Source organism: Centrocercus urophasianus, unplaced genomic scaffold (genome assembly GCF_019232065.1).
Source record: "Centrocercus urophasianus isolate 14NV4802_14NV808 unplaced genomic scaffold, USGS_Curo_1.0 seq_12, whole genome shotgun sequence".
NCBI lineage: Eukaryota > Metazoa > Chordata > Aves > Galliformes > Phasianidae > Centrocercus > Centrocercus urophasianus.
The window spans coordinates 5181436-5198779 of NW_024884364.1; the positions used below are offsets into that span (position 1 = coordinate 5181436).

The 17344-nt window shown below is 45.2% G+C and overlaps 1 protein-coding gene across 1 annotated transcript in view; it reads left to right on the top strand.

The window, feature by feature from the left end:
* The first annotated feature begins 91 nt into the window (after nt 1-91).
* The window catches only part of IGSF11 (immunoglobulin superfamily member 11), an 85480-nt gene continuing 68227 nt past the window's right edge, over nt 92-17344 (top strand). Inside the window, exon 1 of the mRNA XM_042810468.1 lies at nt 92-122. The gene's annotated coding sequence lies outside the window, so the exon portion shown is untranslated. The remainder of the gene's footprint in view (nt 123-17344) is intronic.

Consider the following 17344-nt stretch of genomic DNA (forward strand, 5'->3'; position numbering starts at 1 on the left):
AGGCGGGAGCCCGCGGCCCGCTGCTCCCCTCGGCCGGCCCGGCATGACGCTGCGGCGGCGCCCCGGAGGCGGCGGCGGGCGCTGGGTGCCGGCCGCCCTGGCCGCGCTCCTGGCCCTGCGAGGTGAGTGCGGGAGCGGCGGGGAGCCCGGCGGGGAGCGGCGGCAACTCGCGGGGAGCGCGGGGAACGGGGAAGGGAGCGTCGCCGCCCCCACCCGGGGACGCGGGGTCTCGGGGGCCGGTGGGGAAGTTTTGGTGGCGGTCCCGCCGGTGATGCTCGGGAATGCGGCGGCGGAGAGCGCTCTGCGGGCTGGCTGCTCCGCACCTCGCGCTGCCTCTCCTGCACCATCGCTTTTACTACCGTCATTTAGTACTAGTGGATTTTTTTTTATTTTATTATTTTTTTTTTTACGGTGCTGTGAAACTTGCTGTAAACTGTCTGGGCTTCACAAGCTCTCGGCTGGCAGGGCCTAACCCGGTGGCAAGCTCACCTGGGTGCCAAACTCTGATCCATCCCTCAGGCCCCAAGACAGCAGGGAACTTTGCGTGGAGATACCACCGAGCTGCCTGGCTAACTGAGTGCCCAGGGCTTGGTGCTTAACCGGCATCTGCTTCCTCAGCTTCGAGTGCCCAGCCGTAGGGATGCCCATCTAACTCAGACCTTGCACAGTGAGATGTGTTCGGGTCCTGAGTGAGGAGAGGGGACAAATGGCGTGTGAGTGATGTCCGTCACATAGCTTGGTACATTGCTGAGAGCACCCAGAGGCACTGCGGTAAGGGCAACAGGAGAACCTGCGAAGTGTGAAGCCTTCAGGCTCATCTGTTGATGCCTTCTTTCAAGTAGTGCCAAACTTCAGAGCAGGCCTACACAGCTATGTCTTCTGGAGATCTACAAGTAGGTCTCATTTTCTTGGGTCTACTCAGATCCAATCAGTCACTTTGTGGAAGTCAGCTTGGCAGTGAGCAGAGCACAGCTTGGCCAGGCTGGCTGGGTGCCTCTGCAGGTGGAACAGCAGACAACCTGATGCAGGGGGCCCCAAGAGAGCGAGAGGACAGGCAGGAACGATGGGCTCTCTTGCGAGAGCACTGGGGGCATCTCAGCAAAGGCTGGGCAAAACTTCTGGCAGCCTGCACTGAGATGGAGCTGCCTGCTAGGGCTGCTGTGTCTGGCCCTGACAGCCCTGCAGGGAGCATCGATCAGGCTGTGCCCCTCTGGCCAGGCACAGCGAGAAGCCAGCCTGGTGGTCAGCAAGGTGGGCTTCTCACAAGTGCCTCAGCCCTGAAAGCACGCCGAGTCCCACTCTCCGAAGCCAGTTAGAAGTTGCATGTGTTAACTGGAAACTTTACCTGCTGACTTCAAAGGGATGAATTATGAAGAAAAAAAGAGTTTATTAGCCTTTAATTAAACCAAACAATCACGTTTCTTTCAAACTTCATCTGCTTTCTTTCCTGTTTGGTACTTTTCTGGGTTGGAAAGCACATGTTCACTTGCAGATCCTCAATACTACGTTTTAATTTTTTTTCCATCTGCAGATGTGGCAAAGATTGAACTAAAAAGTTACCATGCCTCTGCAATGACAAGCATATAAGTGATAAAGTGTTGCTGTTGATGTTCTACCTCTGCAGGAGCATCCAGCAGTAACCAGACCCAAGGTTGAAACTGCAGGGGCGTTTGATTATCTCTTCAGAAAAAAAAGAAAAAAGAAAAAAGAAAAAAGAAAAAAAGAGATTGACTAAATATTTAATTTTCTCTTTTTGGCAGGGGGCATGTGAGGACAATGACAGTAGAAACAACTAAGAACAGAAACATACCTTTCATAAAATAGTTATTTATGCCAACGTAATGCTTTTTCTTGCACTAACTTTTAAGACTTGAAAATGACTTGAGTGAACCACCTGTGTCTCAAGATTGTTTTTAATTTCTCTCTAAGGAAAAGTCTGCAGAAGATGGTGGTAGATGAAAATAACTGTGATACGCCGTCACTTCTGTGTTACACAACAGAAGTATGGTCGTATTTTTGGTCTTGGATTTGAAAATAAAATCCTGATAGGCATAAGCAACAGACATAGACTGTGCGGGCTCAAATAAAATTGGCAGAGATTCTTCTGAATAACATTTGTAGGAGATGAGTGTGTGTATTTTTGCTCTGAGCTGCAGACTGGTTAGGAAGATCGATTTTCCTTTTTTGAGGCTCTGTGTTGGTTTCGAGGATGGAGGAAGAAGAATACCATAGGATCCATGTGCAAAGGGCTACCCAAATTACAGGGATAAAGCTTAGAAGTTAAAGTATCAGGAACTGTAAGAGTGTATCATCACAAGAAATACTTCACGCCAACAAGTGGAGAGTGGCTGTGAGAGAAGGTCCTCAGAGTTGCTTTTGTCATTCTCACACAGTCAGACTTTGCAGTGAGATGTCAATCAAATGTTATAGCCCCATGTGCTTACGTTGTTTTGTGATTTGTAAAACAGCAATGATTCTTTTTAACTGGAGCAGATGACTGCTTTCATTTGGCTTATTATATGCATTTTAAGGCTCCTGGGGAGGGGGCAGTGTATTTGTTTTCACTCTAAAGCATTACAAACATAGTAACTTTTGTGAAAATAATACTTTTCAGGCTCCTCAGGGAAGTTTATGGAAAGATAGGAAGGAACTCTGGGGCTTTAAAACCAACCCTGCTACTGCACGTCAATCCTGCTTCATCACCAGAAATAGCCTACTGCACGTTTTCTGATGTGTTAGAAGTCACACGTCGGGTACAGCTAAGATGCAGAAACAACTTTTTATTTATGTTGTGCATGGTGTTTGGGTCGTGTGACACAGTATTGCAGCAGACGAGATGTCAGCATGCTACGGCCTGTTGCAGCTGGATCTGGCAAGTATGGGGAGTGAGTGTGTGAGCTTGGTAACAACGCAGCAGTGCAACAGCTGCTCTGCAACTTCTCACACAGGCAGGTCTTTCTGGTCCCTATGTAAAGTCCCCTTCCTGCACACTGGGTTTATCCCGGCTTCTCCCAGCTGAAGCCGTGCATTGAAGTTCTGGCTTTGCAGCACCATTTTGTTAGCCCATATATTCTTCCCAGCCCTAAACCAGGTCCTCAGCCCCAGCAAGAGAGGACTGTGGCTGTGCCTTTCTTTTTCATGCTGATGCATTTTTGGAACAGATTGCCATTGGTGTCAAGCTGTGTGGTTTTGTGACATGTAGATAAATCATTTTGCTCACGACCTGACCTTGGTCCCCAGCGGCAGGCACAGATGCATTAACTACCTCTTGCATCTCTAATGCAGGCATCCTACCCTTATTTTGGAAACTATTAGGTGGTATTTTTTGTTGCTTGTAATGTTGTTTTTTTTCAACCTCTCTTTCTTCAGTATTGCCTGAAGTCCAATTTTCTTCTGTAAGATTTAATCTCTGAGGGATCTTGAAGTGTCTCAAGAATAACTATATTTAGCTGCTCACTGGTAATATGGGATGGAAAGTATGGTATAAACAACTCATTAAGAAACTTAGAAATCTTCTTTCCTGCCTCTGTGGGGCAGATGAATTTGTGTTACGCTACCAGCAGTGGAGAAGGACAAAGCAAGGCTCAGAGAGGCTTCATGACCCACTGAAGGTTAAAGGGATGCTGGTAGTCCTTAGTGCCTTGATCCAAACAGTAACCACAGGAGAATGCTTATATTCATGCAGCAGGATAAGCCATACTGTAATGGCACTCTTCGGGGATGCTCACTACTACACTGTGGTGAGTCACCTACATTTAGCAGGATGCTACTATCATTGTGCTTTTTAAGTAAAGTGCTTTTAACACAGTTTATTTCAAGGGGAAGTGCATGCTCTGAAAATCTGTTCTTTGTAGTTTTCTCCTTGTCGAGCATTAATGCTGCTTTCCCTTTGTGAATGTTCAGAGAGAAATTCAGCTCCTGGTTGTTTAACAGACAGTAGTGTAACAAAGACTGTTCCCTTGTTAATACTACCTTGTGTTTGCACAGTCATTTATAAGCATCAACTAATTGAGAGACTCTGAACATATTTTGTTAGTGCAGTCGGTTTGATTTATGGCTTGGAAAGGCTGAAATGTGCAGAGATGGAAGTTGTTTGCTTGCTGTCATGTAGGACATCTGCCCTGCTCTCCTTTAGAAGAGTCACAGTTACCGGGCTGCTGATCACATACCACCCCACTTTTCTCTCACAAATGTTTCACATCTTAAGTATCAGAGGGAGAAAACGCTTCTATTAATTATGTACAGCAATCTATTTTTCCACATATTTGCTGTCATCTCTTTGCTTTTGGAGGTTAGTTGAGTCCATTCCGGCTTCCACCTTCACTTTTTTGCTTCTGCTGCTTGAGCTGGGCTAAGGACAAATTATCTGCTTCATCAGGATTGAGGGGTTAGGCTTCATATTGGATAGAAATAGAAATTAAATGCTTTGAAATTTCTGAAAGAAAATGTATGAGAGAAATCCCATTTTGGGTCAGCCAGCATTGTGCTTCTCTATGGAGTTGTACTGTGATAATACTAAAAACAACAACAACAAAACTGAAGATATTTTGATGTGAAAAGTCAAACTTTCTCATCCCAAAAAACCTTGAGGTGGATGCTTACATATTTCTGGCTATTCTTCCTAGTTCTTTTTTGAAACACAGTTTTGATTTTACAGAGCATTGTGAGTGCAGTAAGGTTTGGTTTAGTGGAAGTATCTGCAATAAAAACTAAAGTTGTTCCTATTTTTTATTTCTTCAGCACATTTCTAAACTACAGTGCTTGCTGCTATTGGTGGTATCTGTGCACAGTCCCTGCCCATTGTTTTTTAACCTCTTTGGCACTCACATGCAAAAACCACCTGCAAGTACATGGCATTGCCTATGTTCTTCCCTTATCCAGCACACTGCAGGACACTATTTGCACCAAAAAATCACAATGTGAGTATGAGATAATATTGTATTTAGGAAATGCAGCCCCCTTGCTGATCAGGGCCAGCAGATCACACTCAGCCTCCTATTGTGCATGCACAGAGCTCTCCTCCTGGCAGCACAGCAGCACTTGTGCCTCTGCATATCTGTGTGGAGTTACATGCAAGACAAATTTCTGCAATGGAAAGATCTAATGACTTGTTATGTTTTTTCTTTCATGCTTTTTTTTTCTTTTCTCGTATCCCCACAAGTCAGCCCGGCTACAGAAACGTGAACCAGATTACATTTCACAAGCATCAGCAGGAGAAAGCTGATGTATGAACTCCACTGGGTTACATCCTGGCTTCAGTCTTCTTCAAAATGCTGAAGGCAGGAATGTAATTTCAGAGGGCGAACATTTCCAGTCTGTGTGCATTTCTGCAGGCAGCTCACAGCAGCTCTGGGTCAGGTCACACCACCGGTCTGCAGAGCCATGGCCAGCACTAGATGCTTCCAAGGGGATGCAGAACCCCTGCAGTGAGCAGCTGGTGCCAGATGGGAATAAAACACCCATCTCCATTCCTGTTCCCCCTCCGTGGGTCCCCAGACCTGCCTCCTTGCCTGGAGCTGGGATAACCCAGAGCTCAGCCCCCTGTCAGGCCCAGGCTGTGGGTGGGCAATGGGGATCCAGCTCTTCCCCTGCCCAGCATCTGCTGGCATCCTTTGCCAGCAGTAAGTGGGTTGGGATGCAGTCTCTGCATGCCCACTGGGGAGATTACTTCCTAATCCTTGTTAATTAGAAGTTGGCTAATGCCTGGGAGCTTGAGGGTGTAATGCTGTTGTGAGTTTTTCTTTTCTTTTCTTTTCTTTTCTTTTCTTTTCTTTTCTTTTCTTTTCTTTTCTTTTCTTTTCTTTTCTTTTCTTTTCTTTTCTTTTCTCTTCTTTTCTTTTCTTTTCTTTTCTTTTCTTTTTTATTTTTCTTTTCCCTTTTTCATTCTACCTCACATATCTGTGGCTACTCCCAATTGCCTTATAAATGCTCAGGCCTCTGTGATTTTTGCTAAGCTATTAACTTTACTGATAACGTGTGCTAATCATTCCTGGTGGTTAACTGAGGGCTGTGCTTGGAATAAGTAGGGGAAATGAAAAAAAAAAAAAAAAAAGGAAAGGAAAATTTTATTTTTTTCCTCAGACCTGGCCACACTCCCTGCTCTTCAGTTGTATTGAGCAACTTCTTGCTATTATGTATAAAAAATAAAGAAAAAACTCAACAAAACAAGGATAGAAATGTGAGTTTCACCTCTGTTAAATTGCTTCGGTTTTAACTGTGTTTGATCAGTAGGTGTTATGTACTGGTGAATGAGGAAACCTTTCGATCTCCTCTGTGTTTCCAGGTGTGCCACCCACAGATAACAGCAGAGATCCCAGCATTTTAATGCTTCCGTCACACTTTTCTTCCCATCCCCTTTGACATCCTACAGCCAACTTGCTTTTTGACCACCGCTGTTTGCTGAACAGATGTTTTCACTGAGCTGTTCACAGTGATACCAAAGATATTCTGCTCAAGTGATTACAGTTGAATTAGAGCCCCTTGGAAGACGAGCAGTTCAGATTATTCTCCCAAGTTTGTATTACTGTCAGCTGGATAATGCTGAATTTCATCTCGCATCGTGCTGCCCACTTGCCTATCTTTGTCAGATCCCTTGGAAGTCTCTCCCAATCTTCTTTCATCTCAGCCAACTCGCCGTCTCTCTTCCAGATATTAAGGAATAGATTAAACCCATCCTGCAGCCCGGAGGAGACCTGGGGGTAATCCCTTGTAATCAGGGCCAGGGCAGGGACAGGGGGAGAGCCTGGCACCAGGCTGTGGGGCAGCAGCTTTGGATGGATGGAGAGTTAATCACTTAGTCCTCTCCTTTTCTTCTCACAATATCAGTGGTTTGAGGGGTGCAAGTTCCTGTGTGCAGAGTGTTTTTGTCTCCTGTTGTGTGCTTTTTAGGGTCTTTAGCCTCTAAGTGTCCTGAGATTGGCAGTTCCTTATCCTAGCTATCTTCACAATCCTAGGATCATTAAGGTTGGAAAGGCTGCTAAGATCAGCATGTCCAACCATCATACTATTTAAGAATTCCAACCATCTAAGATATTGCAAAACTGTAGCCTGCTGTAACATTTGGCTAATTCCTGAATGTGTTCTGATGTGTTTTTGGGGTGTTTTTCTTTGACTTTATTATTTCTTTGCATTCCCTCCACACTGTGCAGTAGATATCAGCCTCCTGATCAGTGAATTCAGATTGCTGTGGTGTGATTTGTTTGTTAAGTAACCCTTTTGCCTCTTCAGCTATGGCCATGCAGATGGATCTGTGCCCTACTCACCTTACAACTTGATGCCTCCATCCTTTTGCCCATGCTGGGTTTCCAAGCGGTGACATTACGTTGTGATGAATTCTGCAGACTGAGATGTGTTGAACTTTCTAACTGTTGGTTAGTGTAGTTATTTTTGACATTTCCTGCCCTGTATTAAGTATTTGTTGAATTGTGTGGTAGGGAATCTAAAGTGCCCGCCTGCTTACATAGCTGAGTGTGTGCTTGAGCACTGTTATCTGATGGAGTTTGATGTCTGAATGCCTTCACTAGTTGTGTAGCTGCTGGGCTGCGTGCCTGCTTGGCTTTCTGGCCGTATGTTGAGAGCTGGGAGCCAAGAGAGTTTGGGAGGACCTTGGCTACTTGGCAGGGTGACAGCATAGCCCCAGTCTGCCTGCAAAACTGCTGCGTCCTTGCCTTGTCAAGGGCAGCCCTTCCTCCTGCCCCTTGGACAGCTGGTGTGCCCCAGGCCCTATCACAGGACTCATCAACAGCATCCCTTCCCATGCAGTGCTCTGTGTGCTCTGTGTTAGTTTACTAACTTTTGCTACGCTTTCTTCATCCCTTTATTGACACAGTGGGTACAAATTGGTTGGTATTCTCCTTCCCATCCTGGTTCCCATCCCTCTAGCACCCCTTCCCCACGTCAGGGGCCTCCACAGGTAAGAAGGGTATGCTTTGGCATCCCATTGACTCTCCTGTTAGCCCTCTGGGCAACAGTCAGCAGTTTGTGGGACTAATTGCCAGGAGGTGCCAGTGAGGTGCTGAGTCAGAGCGAGGTGTGCTTGCCAAGTCACTGCAGCAGAAGGAGCCCGCTCGCCTGGCGTGGAGTAAAGCCAATGGACGGTGGGTTTCCTGGCTGCCTTTTGGGTCTCTTTCTCTCATTTCCTGAGGCTGTGATTCAGCAGCAGCAATGCTATGCAAGGGAGGGAAAACCTAAGCACTGGTGGAGGGGGAGCTCTTCTCTTTGCTTTTTTTTTTTTCTCCTTTTTTCTTGGCTTGGCTGTGAGCACTGGGGACCAGAAGATGTGAGCTCTGTTCCTATCTGCCACCAAGTTTCTGCTGCTGCTTCCACACTCTGTGCAGTGCTTTGTGTTAACGGAAAGACTAGTAAGCAAGTGTTGGTGTGCAGGGACAAGTGAACATGTGGCAACCTCAGATGTGCAAGGGGAAATTCTTTACAGAGAGAGTGGTGAGGTTCTGGAGCAGGCTGCCCAGAGAGATTGTGGATGCCCTGTCTCTGGAGGTGTTCAAGGCCACCAAATTGGATGGGGCCCCGGGCAGCCTGGTCTAGTATTAAATGTGGAGGTTGGTGTCCCTGCCTGTGGCAAGGGGGTTGGAGATTCATGATCCTTGAGGTCCCTTCCAACCCTGTGATTCTGTGATTCTGTAACAGTATGGGAGGCTGAAAGGGCTGCAAAATAAAATGAACGAGGGATGTTTTGTCTTGTCCTTCTTGTGCTGCAACCTGTTTGTTGTTTGGAGTGTTAAAGGGAGATGTCAGACATGCAGGAAGATGAGAGCATGTCCTATACACATCTAGCACCTGATGGACTATACTCATGAGAGCTTTGCCCTTTATGCTTGGTCTACTTGGGCATTGCTAGCATTAGTGTTATACCAAGGCTGAATCTGTCCTCAAGGCTCCTGGCCTCTTCTTTGCTGTAGACTGACTTGGGATTTCGTCCATCTCCCCATCCACAGCCCGGGTACCGTTCTCCTGCCTCAGACAAAAGTCACTAATTGTTTGCACAATGGTCTAAATATATGCATGTCTGATGAATGCTGCCTTTGTAGGAACGGTATATTATTTTTGCTTTGAATAACTACTTTGTAGAAGGAGATGAAGAGCACAAAGAAGGAGGCCAGCATGTTTTCCCGAACCTTTCATGGCTGCATTGCTCTCCACCCACTCACATTTTTACTGCTCAGTTTTGCATGACCTTCCTCTTCACTGACTTAAGCAGCAGCCATGCTGTTTAGATCATCACATCCTCAGTGGGATAACTGAGGCCCAGAGACAGAAAGCACCTCACCCACCATTGTGCAAGGCTGCTGTGGCCAGAACTGGTCTCCTGCTGTTTTGAAGGTAGTGCTCAAGGGAACCTTGGTCTCTATCTGGCCAATTCCAGCCCTTCCTTTGTATCCATTCTCTACTGTAATTTCACTATGGAAATGGAAAAAAAAAAAATAAGGCTTTGCCTGTTACAGCTGTGATTCTCTGAAATACCTGTGGGAATTAAGCACTCAGTTCCCTCAGGTTCCTTTCAGAAAGTGTAGCTGTCGTGGATTTATGTTGAAAGTAAGCCAGGAAGGGAGGCATCCCCATGATTTCTCATGTCAGCAGTGCCATAGGTATGCTGGTACTTGAGGTAGTGAATGCCATGGCAAAGCACATTTTGCTTTTAATATCTATGGATCAAGAGCTGCAGCTGGAGTCTTCAAGAGTGATCTGATGAAAGTGGAGGCCAGAGCCCTTTTGCTGAAGGTCTCTTAAAATGAAAAATACCAGTGTGCTGTGTGGGGACTTGGTGCCCTTGACATCCACTGGGCCAAGGACTGAGCACTCTACAAATCAGTGCAGGATGATGAAGAAGGTTTAGATCAGGTATTATGAAGAAATTCTTAACTCGGGGTGGTGAGGCACTGGCACAAGCTGCCTAGAGAAGCTGTGGATGCCCCATCTCTGGAGGTGTTCAAGGCTAGGCTGGATGGGGCCCTGGGCAGCCTGATCTGGTGTGTGGAAACCACGGCCGTAACAGGGGGCTGAGCCTGGATGAGCTTTAAGGTCCTTTCCATCCCAAGCCATTCTATGACTGTGAAGTAATGCAAGACCAACCTTGCTGGCATTTCGAAGGAGTAAACATGAATGAACGACGCATGATGTTTAACTGCAGTGTGTTGCCAACAGCAGTGACAGCATTGGCTTTGGAGACAATCAGGAGGTTATTTTGACAACAGTAGGAGCCCTTTTTCACTCTCTTCCTCCACAGCCAAATAACCACAGTTTGCATCAGTTTTCTGCAAACACAGAAACTCAGTGACAATCATCACCATCTTAATTAAAAGTAAACAAATATGGTATTAAAGAAAAAATAAGACAACTGCTGAGAGACCGAACAAGTAGCAGAGTATGACTGTCACTTAGAACAAGTCGTGACAAAAACAAGATGAAAAAACTGTCTTTATCCTTGGTTGTAAGTGAGAAACCCTCCTGGGAGGGTTTCTTTTTATGGTTAAAAATAATTGCAGGCTGTATTTGATGCCTCTTTCTGGAAAGCCTTTTTCTGTCTTTCAGTGCATGCTATGATGCCTCGTGGTTTGTGGCTCCCTCCTCCATGCCAAATGGAAGGGATCTCATCCCTCCATTTGGCAGATAGGGAAGCTGAGGCAGAACCTGTGAAGCCCCGTGATCTGTTCTCCTCTGTGAACTTATGTGAAATGGGTCCAAACTGTGGAAATCTCATAAATTTAGCCAACTGTACAAGTTTTCTATTAGTTTGGGTCTTGTTCTGAGGGTAACTTGGATCTTTCTCTCATCTTTGGGAAATTATTCAGCCTTGGTCAAGATCAAACCGCAGTATAAAATCAGACCAGGTTTCCTTAGCCAGGCTTTTAAAGCAAAAACGTATTACACTCAAACTCCATTACAGACAAAAGGCTGTCTTAATGCAATAATATAACTGGACAGTCAAAATGGAGCAGCACTGGGAGATGCATAAGTTAATGATGCCTTGTTACGTATCCTGTATCTTTTATGTCATGAATTTTATAGTCTAAGTGGTAGTTAGATTAGAGAGAGGTGAATAATTTATAGCCAATAATTTATTTAATGAATTCCTCTTCCATTTCTGTTTGCATATTGTTTGTGAACATCCTGTGGTTTCTTCCTATTTTGCTTATTTGAAATTACTTACTGAATAGCTTCTGCAAGTGGTATTTGACACATGCTTATGAGCAGGGTTTTTCCTCTTTTCTTTTGGGGGCAGCAGTATTTCAGCTTCAGGTTTCCTTACTTGGCACTGATCCACAGCAAAAGTTCATGAAGTAGTATTTCAACAACCTGACATCTTGAAAGTAACGGTTAGAATTAAGCTTTTTGTGAGAGGTATGAAGAATTAGTTATTACTTTTTAATGATTAATCAGATTATCGGTGTGGATAATCAGGTTCAGACTTCACTTTTGCCAGCATTGTGCTAAAATTGCTTAAAATGTGTTACTTCCTTGTACATTCACGTCACCAGATTGGAATAGTTGCAGAAATGAACAGAAAGATATAGGGTCCGCAGTCAGCAGAGTGCTGTGCATATGCTTGACTTCAGGCATATTTTTGAGTAGATGCATAAGTGGTAGAATGGTAAATGATGAACTTCAGCATATATTTAAGTGGCTCTCTGAATTAAGGTCCAAAAATATAGACCCAAGCAGATTTATCTTTCATGAAAGTGAGTGTTTGAGAGAATTTTTGTTTTGTTTTGTTTCTTCAGCTGCATTTTTGGATGGTGGGAGGAGGTGAGAATATAAATATTGCACAGACTTGCAGTATTCCTCAACTCATCAAATACAAGACAGCTCACCTGAAGTTTCCCTTATGTGCTATTCTGTACTTTCACTGTAAACACTGGGAGAATTAATGTGAAGGATTAAAAAAAACAGCTGTTAGTCTTACTTCCCTCTTTATTTCTTCATCTCTCAAGATGTCTCATATTTTACAATCTTTTCCATGTGCCTTTATTCAATTATTATCTCTCTCTCACAAAAAAAAAAAAATTGACAAATGTTAAATAATGCCTAAGAAGTGACCTTCACAGAAAGGAGATCTTTCACCAGGTCTGCAAGGAATACCTGTAAGTTACATTAGCATTTTAAAAGGCTGTGGTAAGAATAGAAATCGGGAAGGCTTTGCATTTTTCTGTGCATCTGTTGAAGGCTGCACGTGGTGGAAAAGCAGCTTCTGAAGATATGTGATGTACCCTTCAGCTCTGTAACGCAGGTGTTGTTTTGTGAAAGGTATGCTTAAATGATTCATTTTGTGGATTTGCAAATTGGTGAGACTTCATCTCTCTTGTCTGTGCTTTCAGGTGACCTGTGTGAGGTCTCTCATGTCTAAAAGAGGGTCAAGCATGGCCCAGTCTTTCCCTCCTGGCAGCAAATATCTGACACTATGGAGAGGAAAGTGGCTCAGGTGGCTGTGCTCTGGGAAGCTGAGAAGAGAACAAGCCACCTCTGGGCAGTGTGTGGGAGGTGGCTGCACAGGTTGGCAGTGACTTTGGGGCAGGGAAGGGCGACTGTTCCTGCTGACTTGCAAGAGCTAAAACGAGCTCTTTGGAGCAGACTTCAAGGAGCATGATGCTGTTTCCTGTGCTTAGACAGTGAGCTTAATCAGAAATGCAACTAATCCATGCTTTGTACCAAACCCCAAACATTATATATCCCAAGGACAATCTTGCAAAAAGTGGTCATTAGTGTCCATCGACTCCTTGTGTGCAAGAGAATTGCAGGACATATAGAAAAGGATTCTTTCCAAAGGAAAGCTTTCAGACCTCTGGACGTACTTATTGCCCATTAGGTGATGACTTAAATCCCACTCTTGCAAATATGGAGATCAACAGGACAGATTCATCTTTTTGGGGCTGGGAAGGTAAGGGAGCATTTGCAGGGCAGAAGAGAGGAACACCAGCAGTGCATGCTGCAGGGAGCACTAGGCAGCCTCTGGGCTGGCCTGTTTCCCCATCCACATTCCTACTTACTAATCTGTGCTTTTTGCTGCTTGTTGTTCTGTCGTGTGGCCTCAGCTCAAAATCTAGGGAAGGCACTGCAAGGAAAAGCTAGAGCTGCAATTCTGGGTTTTGTTCTGGCCTTCTTTTCTGATGCTCGTAGGACTTTTAGCAAATTCATTGCGTATGATTGCACTGTTGATAACCCCAGTGATGCATGTTATAAAATTCAAAAGCAATCACGTATACCAAATAAGATAAACAGTAAACGGTCCCAGCGGACTGCCACATGTCCTTAAACAGTATGTGGATGCCTTTAGGAGCCAAGTTATTGGCACTGCATTAGGTGTACAGAGGCAGAGACACTGTATCATTTAAAGGCAGTCATATCTATGACAGGAAAAGCATCAGGAGATCGATGGAAGCCGCTGGATACTTGTTCTTTGGGAACCAAGCTCTGGTCAACTGAGGAAGGTGTGAGATCAAAGGCCACTTCTGAATTTAGCTTGGGCCCACTGGTGGAGAATCTTGAAATAAGAATGGCAAAAGAAGCAGGTTGGAAAGGAAATACGGCCGTTCATCCAGTGACCAGTGCCTTTGGCAGGGAGTTGGCATCTCACAGAAGTTTGGCTTCATGTGGGGAGATCTCCCAAAAGGAGGATGTGTAGAGAGGAGGCTGCCTTCTTAAAACTGACCTTAATGGAGGACTGCGGCGTGTCTTACCTTGTCTCCTGCCTCTCTGTGTTGCTCTCTTCGGTGTTATGAACATAATACTAACAATAAAATAATAACAATAGTAATTATTGTTACTAACTGTTTTACACTTCCCTGAGAAGGATCCTGGTTGTGTGGACTCATTCCGCAGTGACTCCGTGAGGGTGAAGGTGCACAGTTTCAGACCAAACTGGCCATGGCCATGCATCAGGATCTTTGTGTGGCTGTCACAGTCAGCGAGGACAAGTCAAAACAGGCAAAAGGAAAGAAAATAGACAAATTTCCGCATCCACAGCAGCTGGAGTGAACGTCAAACAGATGGGCTCTTCCACCCCGATTATCCTAACCACCTAAATATAGAAATACGGGCTTTTTTTTTCCTCCTCTTCTTCTTCTCCTCTATTTTTTTTTTTTTTTTTTTATAAATAATTTTAAATTACCCGAGGGGGTGGTGTTAGCACACGCTAGGGCAGTGCTAACGAGTGCAAATAGAAGTCATCTGCTGACAGAGTCAGATCACGGCTTCTGCTCATGATTCTCCCCCCGCCCTGCCTGCTTGTGCTTTTTCCAAAGGGAGCACATAGGCTGGCAGTGGCTGAAGCCGTCCCCTCTGTGGGTATGGGAGGCACTTCTCAATGGATGAGCAAGATTCTTATTTCAAATGCAGACTGTGGCTATGCAAGCACACAGAGTAAATAAGCACCAAGGAATAAGGGTAGAAAATGCATGCTCTCGTCTCCTCCTGTATGCAGTTTGGTAAGTAGATGGGGCAGAAATTCTGCAAGGAGGACTTCACAGCTGTTTTTCTGGAGGTCCCCAGTATAAGAGAGACACGGACACACTGGAAAAAATCAAAGGGAGTGCTCTCAAGATGATGAAGGGATTGGAGCTCCTGTCCTGTGAGGACAGGCTGAGAGAGCTGGGAATATTTAGCCTGGAGAAGAGGAGACTCAGGGAGAGTCCCATCATCACTGCAGAGAGATCGAAGGAATAACTGTTAGCAGCTGGCTGCGCCTGGGTGCTGTTGTCCTTTTTGTCCTGCAGTATTTGACACAGCTAAAGCAGCAGGAAGGCAGTGTGCTGTGTTATTTTTGGGTTTCTTTTGCTCTACTGAGAGCTTGAGTAGGGAAATATTACTAGGGGGATTTCAAGTAGGGGAATACAGTACCTCGACAATGCTGTTTTTTCCATTCATCTTCTAGTTATTCTGCTTTTTTTTTGCCTTGGGACTGAATTTCGTAACTGTTTCTAGGGTTTTATTCCTTGGCTGGCCATGTGAACAAGAGGAAGGGAAGAACAGCAGGAGGCACTGCCTACAGAACAAGCAGTGTGGAGTGAGCATCTCTGCCTTGGTTCCTGAGCATTGTTCTCCTCACGTCTAGGAAGGGAATAACAGGGGCTTGCTTCTAAGGATGCTATCAGGGAAAAAAATTATGCTGATGCTATGTTATTACTGCCACAGCCGTGGCCCAAGATATACAACAAGAATAAAGGTTTGTAACAAAACTGCCATGACCCGGGGCCCAGCCAAGCAGAACTGTAATGTTTTTCCCTTGCCATTATGTAGAAGGATGTGTTGTACTCTGTGGATGTATCTACACCAGCATCAGTGCAGATATACAAAACAGTAGAACTTCAGAGACTCTGCAAAGGAATTCTTTATCTTATGGGCTGCTCTCCATGTGAGGATGGTGCATGGTTTCTCAAAGCTTCCAGAGCTTGTTATACTTGTGTGCTCATGCTCTCCCGCAGAAACCCAAACAGTTGTAACCTTAATTCCAGGTTGTGGTGCCGTGTGTATCCTTAGCTCCCGCAGCATTTACATCTTCCTTGGAGGTCTCTCTTGTGAGGAAGGATTGGCAGGCATTGTAGGAGGCTGTCTGGGGAAGGTGTGGGGTTTCCACTTTGGAAGCAGGCTTCTAAAGATGGGTTCAGCCAGCAGCTGGCAGGGTGGCAGGGCTGTAGGAAATCCTGCCTTGGGGCAGGAGGGTGGAGCTGATGAAATTCAGAAGGCTGCTGTGTGGAGAAGTACTACTTCTGGTGTTTCCAGGGTAAAATGCATTTTCTTATCACCTTGAGGTCATGTAGTGCAGTGTCGTCTAGTCCATGAAGCACCCAGAAGCTACAGATACTGGGCAGCACAGCAGAAGACCTCAGCTGCCTTCCATGTATTTGCTTAGGACTCAGGATAAGCTCTCCCAGATACGGCAAACGAGGGATGCCAGCGTAAATACACCTAATTAGCTTTGAAGGAGATGAGCTTTGGCAGGCTTTAGTCATTCTGATTCATGCTAGGATGTACGGCACCTGGCTGGCACGGCGTTGGGTCACTCAAGCATCCCTCTGCTACGCACTTGAGTGCTCCTGATGAGCAGCTGAAGGTGCGGGAGAACCAGGCTAGTTCTGCATGCTGCTGCTTGGCAGAGCTGTCTTGCTTCAGCTTGCAGCCATGGTGCATCTGAGTGGTCTCTCACAGCTCCTTAGTTTCCTTCATGCTGCATGGAGCCAGATCTGCAGTAATCCTGATGGAAACCATTGCCACATTTCTGCACCATGGTTAATCTGCAAGCAGGATAACAGCATTTTTTGATTTAAAAAGAATAATAATAATACAATTAAGGAAGTGGGTTGTTCTGCTTGTCTTCAAGGATGCCTGGTATTTTCAGTTATCTTTTCCCAATCCCAGTTTAATTCTCAGCAAACAGGATAAACTACCTCCCTGACTACAATAGTAAGGGACACTGGGGCTCATTAGAGGGTGAGAGTAAAGTCTCATGAGAGTTATCATAGAACTGCAGGAGGAACACTGAGGTGGGCAGGGGATTCTGGAGATCAGAGCAGGCTGCCCAGGACCTTGTGAGGTTTGGAGGAGAACAGTGAGTCTTGGACTGGGCAGGCAAGCAGACCAGTATCTCATCCCAGAGGAGCAGGAAAACTAAGAGAATTTGTTTATGAAGGGTGTGGGATGCTACAATACTGAGAGCCCTGCAAATGCCCAAAGGAACTCAGGAATTCTGTCTCCCGTACGAGACTTGAAAGTATGCCACTAATCAAAGCTGCAGTCACCCGATAAGTATAAAGTCAGTAGAACAGTAGATTAAATATGTCCTCAGTGTCTGTCTGTCCTGGAGGTTGAAAGAAGCAGCAACAAACAAAAGCACGTGATTTTTGCTTTTATTTTTAGTACATGTTCAGCTTTATTTTAGCAGTGCCAGGGGATGTGGCATCTGGCACTGCTGCTTTTCTGGCAGCATCTGGGCTGAATACCTGAGCTGTACTGATGGTTGGGTGATTCAACAGTTTGCCTTTAAATCTCTGCGGCAAAAGCTGGAAATCATAAGCAGGCATTAAAAAGGAGATAATAGTTAATACATTATTATTTTGTTAATTTATTGTTATATTAGTAACAACAAACAGCGATTTCTTTAAATCCTTAGGTTTTAAATCTCTGCGAAGTAGATTGGATCTTTCATCCATTTCCTGCAGACACATTATATTCCTGAAGTTTCTGCTGTCATTTCATTGCAGAGCACTCACTCTTCTGATGGTCATTCACTGCCCATTTGAAGCTTGCTGGTGCCCCTATTAACAGAGAGGAGTTTTGGTGCAGGGGCCATCTAGCAAAACATATTGTGGCACTTCTCTTGACTGCTATGGTACAA